The sequence below is a fragment of the Rattus rattus genome, chromosome 5 (genome assembly GCF_011064425.1).
Source record: "Rattus rattus isolate New Zealand chromosome 5, Rrattus_CSIRO_v1, whole genome shotgun sequence".
In the NCBI taxonomy this organism is placed as follows: Eukaryota; Metazoa; Chordata; class Mammalia; order Rodentia; family Muridae; genus Rattus; species Rattus rattus.
The window spans coordinates 10,377,467-10,390,312 of NC_046158.1; the positions used below are offsets into that span (position 1 = coordinate 10,377,467).

At 42.8% G+C, this 12,846-nt stretch overlaps 1 non-coding gene and 1 pseudogene across 1 annotated transcript; both read left to right on the plus strand.

The window, feature by feature from the left end:
• Positions 1 to 95: 95 nt before the first annotated feature.
• LOC116900077 lies at positions 96 to 470 on the plus strand (annotated as a pseudogene).
• Positions 471 to 7,307: 6,837 nt separating this feature from the next.
• On the plus strand, positions 7,308 to 7,474 carry LOC116902566. Its single transcript, XR_004388162.1, has one exon. It is a non-coding gene; the product is annotated as a U1 spliceosomal RNA (small nuclear RNA).
• The last annotated feature ends 5,372 nt before the right edge of the window (positions 7,475 to 12,846 follow it).

Sequence of the window (12,846 nt, forward strand, 5' to 3'; positions counted from 1 at the left end):
AGGAGTGATTCGTGCTCTCCTTTATGTAAGAAGGAGGATGAGGAATCCGGAGCAAATGAGCGAGCTAGAGGATGTTGGGCGGCTGGAGCAGGGCAATGCCTAAGTCAAAGGAACTGGTTTCTTCGAGCTCTTCCGGCAGTGATTCTGACAGTGAAGTTGAAAAACAGTTAAAGGGGGAAAAGCAAGTTGTTCCAGAGAAACCTGTGAAGAAGCAAAAGCCTGGTGAGCGTTCTAGAGCGCTGGCGTCCTCCGAGCAGAGTAGCCGCAGCAGAGATGATAACATTCCGGATTGGAAAGATGAGATACGTCAGTGTTCGGGGCTTTAAAGGAAAAATTCTAATTGATATTAGAGAATATTGGATGGACCCAGATGGTGAAATGAAGAGAAAGGTATTTCTTTAAACATGGAAAAATTGACTCAGCTGAAGGGACAGATCTCTGACATAGATGATGCAGTAAGAAAGCTGTGACGTCTGGGTCATATCAAGCCTGTACTGTGTCAGCTGTTTTACTCCGTCTTTTCACATTGGCTTTTGTTTTCTAAATGTTGTTTTCCACGCTGTTGTATATTTGGATTGCAGAACAATTTGAAAGGCAAATACTTTTTAATGTGAATTATTATAATGTTCTAAGTGAAGCTAATTATCAACTTTCCTAAAGGAGGTTGCTTTGTGCCCCCTATCTAGTGCAAAGTAAAGTCAGTTCATTACAATCTTTAAAAAAGGAGGAGGAGGAGAAGCCCTTTATGGGGGCGCTGACGCGTCAGTTTATAACTTGCTCTCATTATCTCTCTACCACCCTCCATGTCTCTGTCACAATCTGGCTAAATGTGCTCTGGCTTGTTTCCTCTGTGTTTGGCCCTTTGGATGATGTAAAACATCTCTAGTTCAGTTCCAAAGCTATTATGGTCCTCCTTGGGTCAGGAATTCAGGATAAATCCCCTCCTAGGGTGGATTTTCTTTGTTGCTATTTGTTTTGTTTTGCTTTTCAAATTTTTAAAATTCTCTTTATTTTAAAAGTCAAGCACTTTACAACTGACCAGAGCACTGGGACTGAGGCTGAAGGCAGAGCCAGAAACTCTACTGTTAGGAAGAATACGTCAACTTGACAGAGAAAGGAAAAGTGGGCAGATATGACCCTCTCCTAAACAAGATACCAGACATACGCAACTTGCAGTTGACTTATTGGTTATCTATAAAAGTCAACGTGCTACCCCTCAGAATAACTTGGGAAGAGAGTCTCAATTTGGTAATTCTCTAGATCAGATTTACTTGTGGCCTTATCTGTGGGAATGTCTTGATTGTTACTTTGTCAGGCCACTGTGGGCAGCATTACTCTCTAGGCTGAGCCCGGAAGTCTATCGGTGAAGAAATCTCATTGAGTAATAAGCCATGTGGCAGCATAGGGGCATTCATTTCTCTTTGCTTTGACTATGAGTGTAGTTTTGCTGCTCTGCCTTGACTTTCCCTCACTAATAGACTGTGATCTGGGATTGTAAACCAAATAAACCCTCAAGCCCTCCTTTTTTTTTTTTTTTTTTTTGTTCTTTTCTTTTTTCTTTTTTTTTTGTTTTGTTTTTTGTTGTTGTTGTTGTTGTTGTTCTTTTCTTTTTTTCTTTTTTCTTTTGTTCTTTTCTTTTGCTTTGTTTTTCCCAACATTGTCTAGAATGGAACTTTCCTGTCTTAGGTTGAGTTATATTAGGATATTTTATCAAAGCAACAGAAATGAAACCAGACCAGTGAGAAATTATTTTATCTTCCGGTTTCTGATGGTTCACTCTGTGGCTTCTTGGTCCTGTGGTTTGAGCATCATGGGAGTGGGAGCTTGTGGTAGAGCCGGCTTTCTATCTTCTGAGAACAGGAAGCAGAGAATTGAGGAAGAACTGGAAGAATTGAGGAAGTCATCCTCAAGGACACTTTCTAAGAGTCTACTTCATTTACTAGGCTCCGTCTCCTAAAGCTTCTCTGTGTCAGCACCAGGGATTTGTGGAAGATACTTCACATTCAAACTTCTGAATCCCAAAGACTAATGCGTAATAAAAATGCATTCAAGAACTTTGATAGTTCTAACTATTGAAGCATTCTTCAAAATATGTATTGCCAGATTTGTTGGCAAAGTCGAGGACTGTCCAATCACTTTCCTATAAAAGCAAAGCAGAAAACAGCATACTGCCAAGATATAATAGTATAGACATTTTAGAGACATCACCATTCCCAATGGGTCATAAGAAAGTAGCATGGAATCAAAATAAGCCTGAAACCCAGACAGAAAATCATTAAATCCTACACCTATGTCCAGCTCTTGGGTCACACAGTATGGTCATGGGAGCTCAGAGAAGCTTGGAGAAACCAAGCACTGAGATGTCAGCAGATATAACCTGGCTTGGGAATACCTCTCCTAGGCTTTTATCAGCAAACATTTTTGTCCCCTATGCCTACAAATTCCCAGGATAAGCAATACATCATCAGGTTTGAACGTAGCCTGGCTTCCGGGAGCTGCTTGCAGGAATCCTAAGCCTGCTGTTCTTTCCTGGCTTCCCAGACTTTCTATAAAAATGGGTGCAAGCCCCTCTCCATTTCTAATTTGGACTATACATGCCTGCAAAACTCTCATTGCATGGCAGTTACTGGTCCTTCCAACACGGACAGCAGATCAGCCTCTGAGCACCTGGGTAATGGAGGGAAATGGAGCTGGGAAAACAAACTTCTTGTAGTAAGTGGGGTCACTTACTACACTGGTTCTTGCAAACCGGGGTGTATTTACTATGGTCTTGATTGAAACTATTTGGCTTCTCTTCAATGGCTGTGATTTCTTTGAAAACCATGACTTTCTTAGCTGTAACTGTCCATGACTTTCGATGACTAAACTGCAACTTTTTCCAAGTCTTCCACTCTGCTTTTTCTCTTGATTCTCTCTGTGAACCTGACCAGAGCAGCCATCAATAACTACGCCATGGCATCAATTCTGGGCTTCCTTAAAATTTTCTCTGCTACATTAATTAGTCTGTCACAGTTACTCCAACCTTTCCCTAAGACCTGGGACATGAATAAAGTGCAAACAAATTCTCTCCCACAGTGTAACACATACTACCTCAAACCCAATTCCCGACGAAGTTATCATTTCCATCTGACACCACATGTTCAGTCTTTGCTGTTAGTCTTCCTGTGTCCATTTTCACAAGAACACTCATGCTTTGTTAATAGAATTCTAGGGTTTCTCTAGCCACAATCTCCAAACTTGTCCATATTTCTCCCACAAACTAGGCCCAAAGACTTCGGAACCACACTATCGGGTAGTCACAGCAAAAATCCTACTTCTTTGCTATGACTTTAAAAAAAAATCTTAGTTTAAATTGTGTGTCTATGTATGAACACATTCATAGCATGGAGTACTTGTGGAGGTCAGGGGATAAATTGTAGGAGTGTGGGCTTACGCCGTGTGGGCTCCAGTGACTCAAATCAGCTTGGCAGCCCTAGCAGGAGAGACCTTTACCTGCTGAGCCCTTTCCACGAGCCCCTGGTCTACACAAGCTAAAGGGAGTTAATATACATCGGGCTTCTAGTTTTTGGTCTATCATGGCGGAGAGAAGGGCAAAGCTGACTCGTTGGACTTGAAGGAAGAATGCTGAGAGATTCGTGCTTGGGTTCTCCTTCTTCAGAACTGTTTCGTCTCCCCATGGGGAGCCAGGGCTGAGAGATAGATCATGGTGTTCTCCTAACCTTAGTTGATCCTCTTTGGGATCCCTTAAAGACATGTCCAGAGTCATGTTTTACTAATGTTCTAGGCCCTTCTCCATCTAATCTAGTCTACCGTCAGGATTCACAATACATTGTGAAAATATCTTCAGAAGTGACTTGTAGAGTCCTTGCCCAATGCCAAGTGACTGTGTGGAGTCATCTTCCAGCCCACAAGGTCGACTATGGCTCAGGGAACAGAACTCGATCCCCCCCCACCCAGGTATCTGCTGAACTCTAGGAACAATGATAGAAAGTTCTGGCATCCTATGGCTCACAGAAAAGTTATGCTTATTTTCCAAACTTGTAGACTTTCGGTACCCTATAGGTTAAGCCAGTATTAAAGGCTCAGAGCCAGCTTCCAAGCCTCAATTCCTTCCAGGATGGTCAACTCAAAGCTAGCATGACATGGATATGAGGCTGGCTCTCAAATGATGCAGAAAATGAATAATTGTCTGATACCCACATCCCCATAGAAGAGCCAAACTGGTGGAAGCCAGCATGGCATGGATATGAAATTGGCTCTCCACAGATATGGATAACTGTGTAGTAGATACTCACTTCCCTGTAGACGGGCCAAGCCATCTGAACCTAGCAGGTCATAGAGCTGAGTCTAGCTCTCATGGAAAGTACCATACAAGTACCGAGTTCAAATCCCAGCAACCACATGGTGGCTCACAACCATCTGTAATGGGATCTGATGCCCTCTTCTGGTGTGTCTGAAGACAGCTACAGTGTACTTATATATAATAAACTAATAAATTAATAAATCTTTTAAAACATTATTTATAATGCAAACATATGATATTGTACATAATGTAAACATGACTCTCTGTGCTTTATTGTACAAGTTACTAGGCAATATAAAATTCCAACAGTGGGAACTGAAGATCTTCTGTGTGCCCTGCACTATGTGACAAACAGCTTTCCCATGAATGTGTTGGCTTACAGTGAGTCACATGGTGCATGGTCACAGCTCAGGGCTCACAAAGCCAGAAGAAAGGAGAGAGATGACTTTAAAATGTAGAGCAATTTAGACCACTGGACATAGGGTGGTGTGAGGTGAGTCTATAGGAGAGTGGGGACCTCAGCTACGTTCAATGCCTGGGTGCCTCTTCATAATAAAGACATGGATCCTGCTGTGGAAGGCTTCAGGCAAGAGATCTATATGACAGGACATGGCAAGGGTCAAAGGGGAACCGGCTTTTCTCTGTTCTGATCAATAGTGAACTGAAAGTCTGGTTAGCCCTTTGGATGGGTTAGCGCTTCATTCACTGTTTTTGGTCTTGCCTTCCTTTGTCTTTGGGAAATGGGTCAAGGATGGCAGGCAATGAGGCACCTAAATAGCCATATTCTTTGGTCCCCTCCTCTTCTACAGGCCTATCTAAACCAACCAACCACAGCACTGACACATTCATAAGGCTTTCCCCACAGATAGCTTCCTGGTGCTTGGCTGGGGACTGACTCAGGTGGCAAGATGCTTAATGTGGGTGGGCTTCTTTCACATTACTCATGGCCTCGAGGGCCCTCTTCGGCCATTTCTAGACACCACAGATCAGTTTCATATGTGTGGAAGTAGAGGCCAGATGAGAAGAGACCTGGGTCAGGCTTGACTGAGCCTCAGTTTCCCAGAAGATATTGTTGAGAGGTTCAGTGTTGCTTTCTTAGTGGCTCCTTCCCAGCGTCCCTTCCTTTTTTCTCTCTGTACTCCAGTGTCTCCCTGGTTACAACATTTTGGAGTGGGGTAGTTATTTAGCTGGAACTCCAGGAAACAAAAAAAAAAAGAAAGAAAGAATTGTTTGTGTTTCCAAGTGAGGTCTCTCCCTTTCCATTGGTTTGTGGAACTTGGATGGTCAAAGAGTCACATTGACCCCATTGGGGATTCTGGCTAAGGTATTCAGCCTTCTGGAACAGAGTGTTGAGTGCTGTGACATCCCAGGATGCAGGGTGAGGCTGGCACAACTTTCCCCAGAACACATCCATGGACGTTACTTGGTGAAGTAACCTCCAGGCATGTTCCCATTCGTGTGACATTTACATGTCCTGTGTTCAGATTAGCCATAGTCTGGGAGAAACTGGAGGGGGTAAAGGAATGTTGGCCTTTAAGCTAATTGGTTTGCAGCACCTAGTTAAGGAGGGAGCATACATCAAAAAGGAGCATCTCGACCTGGGAATGACTTATGTTTTCTTAGCCCACTCTGTTGTATCAGCCGGCTAAAGCTGTGTGTATTTTGCAACTGCCAGGGACATTTTACAATTTTTCTCAGACCACAAGAGACCATGCCTCTCTAACGGCAAGTTAACTTAGAATGGAGTCTTGAAAACAAAATGGAGTTTATCCTGCTATTTCAATTCCTTCACAGAAAGTAAAGGAGTTACACAGAGTTGGCATGACGGTCAGACACACTCTGAGGACTTTGTTACTATTTACTTAAACTGGCTGGCCTCTTTGAAACTCCTTCCCTATGACCAAGATTCTTTAATTCCTGCTTCCTACAGAACTGACATCACACTTTTTCCTGTAAGTAGAACAGAATTGCTTTATCCTTTGTTCTGCTGTAGAATTCAAATTCATTTCGCATTGCTGATTGAGAGAATTAAGGAAGGATGCACCTTCCAGCACAGATGTTCTTGTGAGTTCTGCCAGTAAATAAGAAATGTGGCCATTCTGTTTCACGACATTTCATCATCCTGAGGCTATTCAGTGAGGTCCAGCATCCTTGGGACAGGATACCAGGTGTTCTGGCACAAAGCATGATGGGAACGCTCCTGAAAACTGAGACCGCATAGTAAAGATGGGTGTAATCTGATGTGACTATTGGTTTCACCTTCAGTGTTACCTACAAACCAACACCACAGAGACAGGTGGCTGTGGTAAATGCTATAAAACCAGTGAGAAATGGACTTCTTGCTTGTGTGTAATGAGCCCACATGGAACAATCTGGAGTCTGTGGGAGAGGGCAGAACCTGGGGTCCTAGGTCTGTATCTTCACCATAGCAAGCTCAGAGACTGAGGACTCTGGTCAACATTTGTCACAATCTGCCTCAGGGCTCTGAAGTCACGGCAGCCTTTCATGTCAATCTGTGGTGACCTTGGACTTCTCTTCACAAGGCACTGCACTCTGGGTCTGCTCTTGCTCACTTCCTCACAAATTTTGTCCACTCACCCATTTCTCTAGCTCTTTCAAAATCATGTGAAGAAAATTCTTCATGCACTCTGTCACCTGTCGCAGACTGGCTTCTTCTAGTCCCTGCCTTCTTCCCTTGTCTCAGACTCAGCACCTACCTCCACCCCACCCTATCATGTCAAGACTAGTCAGTTCACCCCAGAGATATATCAGAAAAGGCTGCCCATCCCCCTTCTACGGTCAGGGAGACTATTTTCCACTCCTCAAGAAACCAGCCCCTGTCATGCTAGCTAGTTTTATGTCAACTTGACATAAGCTAGATTCACTGAAGAGAAGGGAGCCCCATTGAGAAAATGCCTCCCACATGATCAGCTGTAGCATTTTCCTAATTAGTGATCAATGGGGGAGTGACTAGCCCACAAACAAAAGAAAAAAAACAGGCTGGCTGTTTACCTGATTGGGGAAGTGCCATGATCATGAAGGTGGTTTTTCCAGGGATAGGCTTACCCCTTGCTCAGATGAGCTGACCCCTATGATTTCTCCAATTATTCAGTGGGAAACTCAACTGCATAATTTGAGGGAGTGGGTGGGAGCACAGAAAAAAAATGCCTTTTAGACATGTAAAAGTAGCTTATGATCCCCACCAAACCCAAGGCTGCATCTGATAACCAGAACTTAGTGACATCACTTACTGAAGATGACCAGACAGAGTCCTCAAACCCCATGACACCCACTGGGCAGTGACATAAGCAGAGACCAAGAGCAGTGCTCTGCTCTGCACATCTGGAGAAACGTCACCTTGATCTGCCTTGCAGCTGGAGAATCTTCTACAGTATCCTGGAATCAGGGACTTCTGTTAGAGACTAGATCTTACCTCCAGATAGGATATGTCACATGGGTGAGCAGCCTTGGGAAGATAGGTTCAGGACCATAGTTGGGAATTTAGAGTATGAACTTTGTGTAATGGCCATCAGCATAATAAAAATACAACTTTTGTAATACTATGTGTATCTACATTCTTGCTCTGGATAGTGGGGGACTGCATTCATGGTCTCCCCTGGGGGAAAAAAGAAAAATATAGGTTGAATATGTGACATGGAATAAGGCAGTAAGTAGCACTCGTCTATGGCCTCTGGATCAGCTCCTGTCTCCTTCAGTGATGTGTAGTGTAAGCCAAGCAAACCCTTTCCTAACCAAGTTGCTTTGGGTCACCATGTCTCATCACAACAATAGTAATCCTAACAAAGACAAAAATTAGTACCAAGATTGTGGGATGTTGCTGTCACAGACCTGACCTGTGTTTTTGAGAGGATTGTGGAAAGACATCAGTACGTTGGGCTAGAGCTGGTGAGCCGTTCTGTTGGAGCTTGGAAGATAAGAATGTTGAGAGCAGTGCAGACAATGCAGGCCTGGCTTGTGACGTTTCCCAGGGAAGCAAAGACTCTTACCAGACCATGTGTGTGAAGACTCTGTGGTGTCTAGTATCTCAGGTATAGCTGAGAAATTAGCTGTGACTAAGAATAGAGCAGCATTGTTGAGGCAAAATCTTCTGGGAAGTATTTCCTCAAGGCCAGCACATAGAAGCTGTGGTCCAGAGGCCTCTCAGGTTGTACCTCATGAAGGGGTCATAGAGAGCGGCTGAGGCTTGGCCCTATGGGTCATCACTGAAGTCCTGGAAGAGAACCCAGGTGTAGTGGTTTGAATATGTTTAGCCCAGGGAGTGGCACTATTTGGAGGTGTAACGTTGGAGTGGGTGTGTCGCTGTGGGTGTGGGCTTTAAGACCCTCTTCCTAGCTGCTTGGAAGGTAGTCTTCTGTTTGACTTGGTAACAAGACGTGAAACCCTCAGCTCCTCCTGACACGCCTGCCTGGATGCTGCCATGCTCCCATATTGACGAAACGGATTGAACCTCTAAACCTGGAAGCCAGCCCCAATTAAATGTTGTCCTTATAAGAGTTACCTTGGTCACAGTGCATGTTCACAGCAGTAAAACCCTAAGACACCAGCAGAGGCTACTGATGAAAATGCAGTCCCATTGCAGCAGAAGACCCTAGCAATTTGGAGATGTCAATACCGTGGGATGACCACCAAGAAGCAGTAGCAATAGAGTGAAGTCAGCTGGACCCTAGAAGACGAACTGTGCATTCTGCAGAGGGCAGAGCAGAAGACATGGCACAAGCACTTTGGAGGAGCCTAGAAGATCATAAGAGGATCCCAGACAAAACAACTGCAGTTTGGTTTTTGCATTGTTCAGATTCTAACTGTGCCCTAGTTCTTTGTACTTGAAGTAAGAGAGCATTTAACTTTAAGAACCTACAGCTGTTGATGCTGTATTTTAAAAGCAACTTTGACTTTGAACTTTTCTTTTTTAAAAAGGTTGGATTTTAAACTGTTGGAATTTGTAAAGACTTGGACCGTCTAAGTTTGTAAAATGTTTTACAATGCAATTTATATTACTATGTGATCTTGGGGATAACCAAGAAAGAAAAGGTTGTGGCATAACAGTGATAAAAATGTTAGTGTGTCGGGCTGGAGAGATGGCTCAGTGGTTAAGAGCACTGACTGCTCTTCCAGAGGTCCTGAATTCAAATCCCAGCAACCACATGTTAGCTCACAACCATCTGTAATAAGATCTGATGCCCACTTCCGGTGTGTCTGAAGACAACTACAGTGTACTTATATATAATAAATAAATAAATCTTAAAAAAATGTTTGTGTGTCAAGTTGACAAGGGGTCAATTGTGCTACCTAGTTTTTTTTTTTTTTTGGTTTTTTTTTTTATTAACTTGAGTATTTCTTATTTACATTACAAGTGTTATTCCCTTTCCCGGTTTCCAGGCAAACATCCCCCTAATCCCTCCCCCTCCTCTTCTTTATGGGTGTTCCCCTCCCCATCCTCCCCCCATTGCCGCCCTCACCTCAACATTCTAGTTCACTGGGGGTTCAGTCTTAGCAGGACCAAGGGCTTCCCCTTCCACTGGTGATCTTACTAGAATATTCATTGCTACCTATGAGGTCAGAGTCCAGGGTAAGTCCATGTATAGTCTTTAGGTAGTGGCTTAGTCCCTGGAAGCTCTGGTTGCTTGGCATTGTTGTTCATAAGGGGTCTCGAGCCCCTTCAAGCTCTTCCAGTTCTTTCTCTGATTCCTTCAACGGGGGTCCTATTCTCAGTTCATTGGTTTGCTGCTGGCATTCGCCTCTGTATTTGCTGCATTCTGGCTGTGTCTCTCAGGAGCGATCTATATCCGGCTCCTGTCGGCCTGCACTTCTTTGCTTCATCCATCTTGTCTAATTGGATGGTTGTATATGTATGAGCCACATGTGGGGCAGGCTCTGAATGGGTGTTCCTTCTGTGTCTGTTTTAATCTTTGCCTCTCTATTCCCTGCCAAGGGTATTCTTGTTCCCCTTTTAAAGAAGGAGTGAAGCATTCACATTTTGATCATCTGTCTTGAGTTTCATTTGTTCTAGGCATCTAGGGTATTTCAAGCATTTGGGCTAATAGCCACTTATCAATGAGTGCATACCATGTGTGTTTTTCTGTGATTGGGTTACCACACTCAGGATGATATTTTCCAGTTCCAACCATTTGCCTACGAATTTCATAAAGTCATTGTTTTCGATAGCTGAGTAATATTCCATTGTGTAGATGTACCACATTTTGTGTATCCATTCCTCTGTTGAAGGGCATCTGGGTTCTTTCCAGCTTCTGGCTATTACAAATAAGGCTGCGATGAACATAGTGGAGCACGTGTCTTTTTTATATGTTGGGGCATCTTTTGGGTATATGCCCAAGAGAGGTATAGCTGGATCCTCAGGCAGTTCAATGTCCAATTTTCTGAGGAACCTCCAGACTGATTTCCAGAATGGTTGTACCAGTCTGCAATCCCACCAACAATGGAGAAGTGTTCTTCTTTCTCCGCATCCTCGCCAGCATCTGCTGTCACCTGAGTTTTTGATCTTAGCCATTCTCACTGGTATGAGGTGAAATCTAGGGTTGTTTTGATTTGCATTTCCCTTATGACTAAAGATGTTGAACATTTCTTTAGGTGTTCTCAGCCATTCGGCATTCCTCAGCTGTGAATTCTTTGTTTAGCTCTGAACCCCATTTTTTAATAGGGTTATTTGTCTCCCTGCAGTCTAACTTTTTGAGTTCTTTGTATATTTTGGATATAAGGCCTCTATCTGTTGCAGGATTGGTAAAGATCTTTTCCCAATCTTTTGGTTGCCGTTTTGTCCTAACCACAGTGTCCTTTGCCTTACAGAGGCTTTGCAGTTTTATGAGATCCCATTTGTCGATTCTTGATCTTAGAGCATAAGCCATTGGTGTTTTCTTCAGGAAATTTTTTCCAGTGCCCATGTGTTCCAGATGCTTCCCTAGTTTTTCTTCTATTAGTTTGAGTGTGTCTGGTTTGATGTGGAGGTCCTTTAACCACTTGGACTTAAGGTTTGTACAGGGTGATAAGCATGGATCGATCTGCATTCTTCTACATGTTGACCTCCAGTTGAACCAGCACCATTTGCTGAAAATGCTATCTTTTTTCCATTTGATGGTTTTGGCTCCTTTGTCAAAAATCAAGTGACCATGGGTGTGTGGGTTCATTTCTGGGTCTTCAATTCTGTTCCATTGGTCTATCTGTCTGTCTCTGTACCAATACCATGCAGTTTTTATCACTATTGTTCTGTAATACTGCTTGAGTTCAGGGATAGTGATTCCCCCTGAAGTCCTTTTATTGTTGAGGATAGTTTTAGCTATCCTGGGTTTTTTGTTATTCCAAATGAATTTGCAAATTGTTCTGTCTAACTCTTTGAAGAATTGGATTGGTATTTTGATGGGGATTGCATTGAATCTGTAGATCCCTTTTGGTAGAATGGCAATTTTTACTATATTAATCCTGCCAATCCATGAGCATGGGAGATCTTTCCATCTTCTGAGGTCTTCTTCAATTTCTTTCTTCAGAGTCTTGAAGTTCTTATTGTACAGATCTTTTTACTTGCTTGGTTAAAGTCACACGAGGTACTTTTATATTATTTGGGTCTATTATGAAGGGTGTCGTTTCCCTAATTTCTTTCTCGGCTTGTTTCTCTTTTGTGTAGAGGAAGGCTACTGGTTTATTTGAGTTAATTTTATACCCAGCCACTTTGCTGAAGTTGTTTATCAGCTTTAGTAGTTCTCTGGTGGAACTTTTGGGATCACTTAAATATACTATCATATCATCTGCAAATAGTGATATTTTGACTTCCTCTTTTCCGATCTGTATCCCCTTGATGTTCTTTTGTTGTCTGATTGCTCTGGCTAGAACTTCAAGAACTATATTGAATAAGTAGGGAGAGAGTGGGCAGCCTTGTCTAGTCCCTGATTTTAGTGGGATTGCTTCAAGTTTCTCTCCATTTAGTTTAATGTTAGCAGCTGGTTTTTGCTGTATATGGCTTTTACTATGTTTAGGTATGGGCCTTGAATTCCTATTCTTTCCAGGACTTTTATCATGAAGGGGTGTTGAATTTTGTCAAATGCTTTCTCAGCATCTAATGAAATGATCATGTGGTTTTGTTCTTTCAGTTTGTTTATATAATGGATCACATTGATGGTTTTCCATATATTAAACCATCCCTGCATGCCTGGGATGAAGCCTACTTGATCATGGTGGATGATTGTTTTGATGTGCTCTTGGATTCGGTTTGCCAGAATTTTGTTGAGTATTTTTGCGTCGATGTTCATAAGGGAAATTGGTCTGAAGTTCTCTTTCTTTGTTGGGTCTTTGTGTGGTTTAGGTATAAGAGTAATTGTGGCTTCATAGAAGGAGTTGGGTAGTGCTCCATCTCTTTCAATTTTGTGGAATAGTTTGGATAATATTGGTATGAGGTCTTCTATGAAGGTCTGATAGAATTCTGCACTAAACCCGTCTGGACCTGGGCTCTTTTTGGTTGGGAGACCTTTAATGACTGCTTCTATTTCCTTAGGAGTTATGGGGTTGTTTAACTGGTT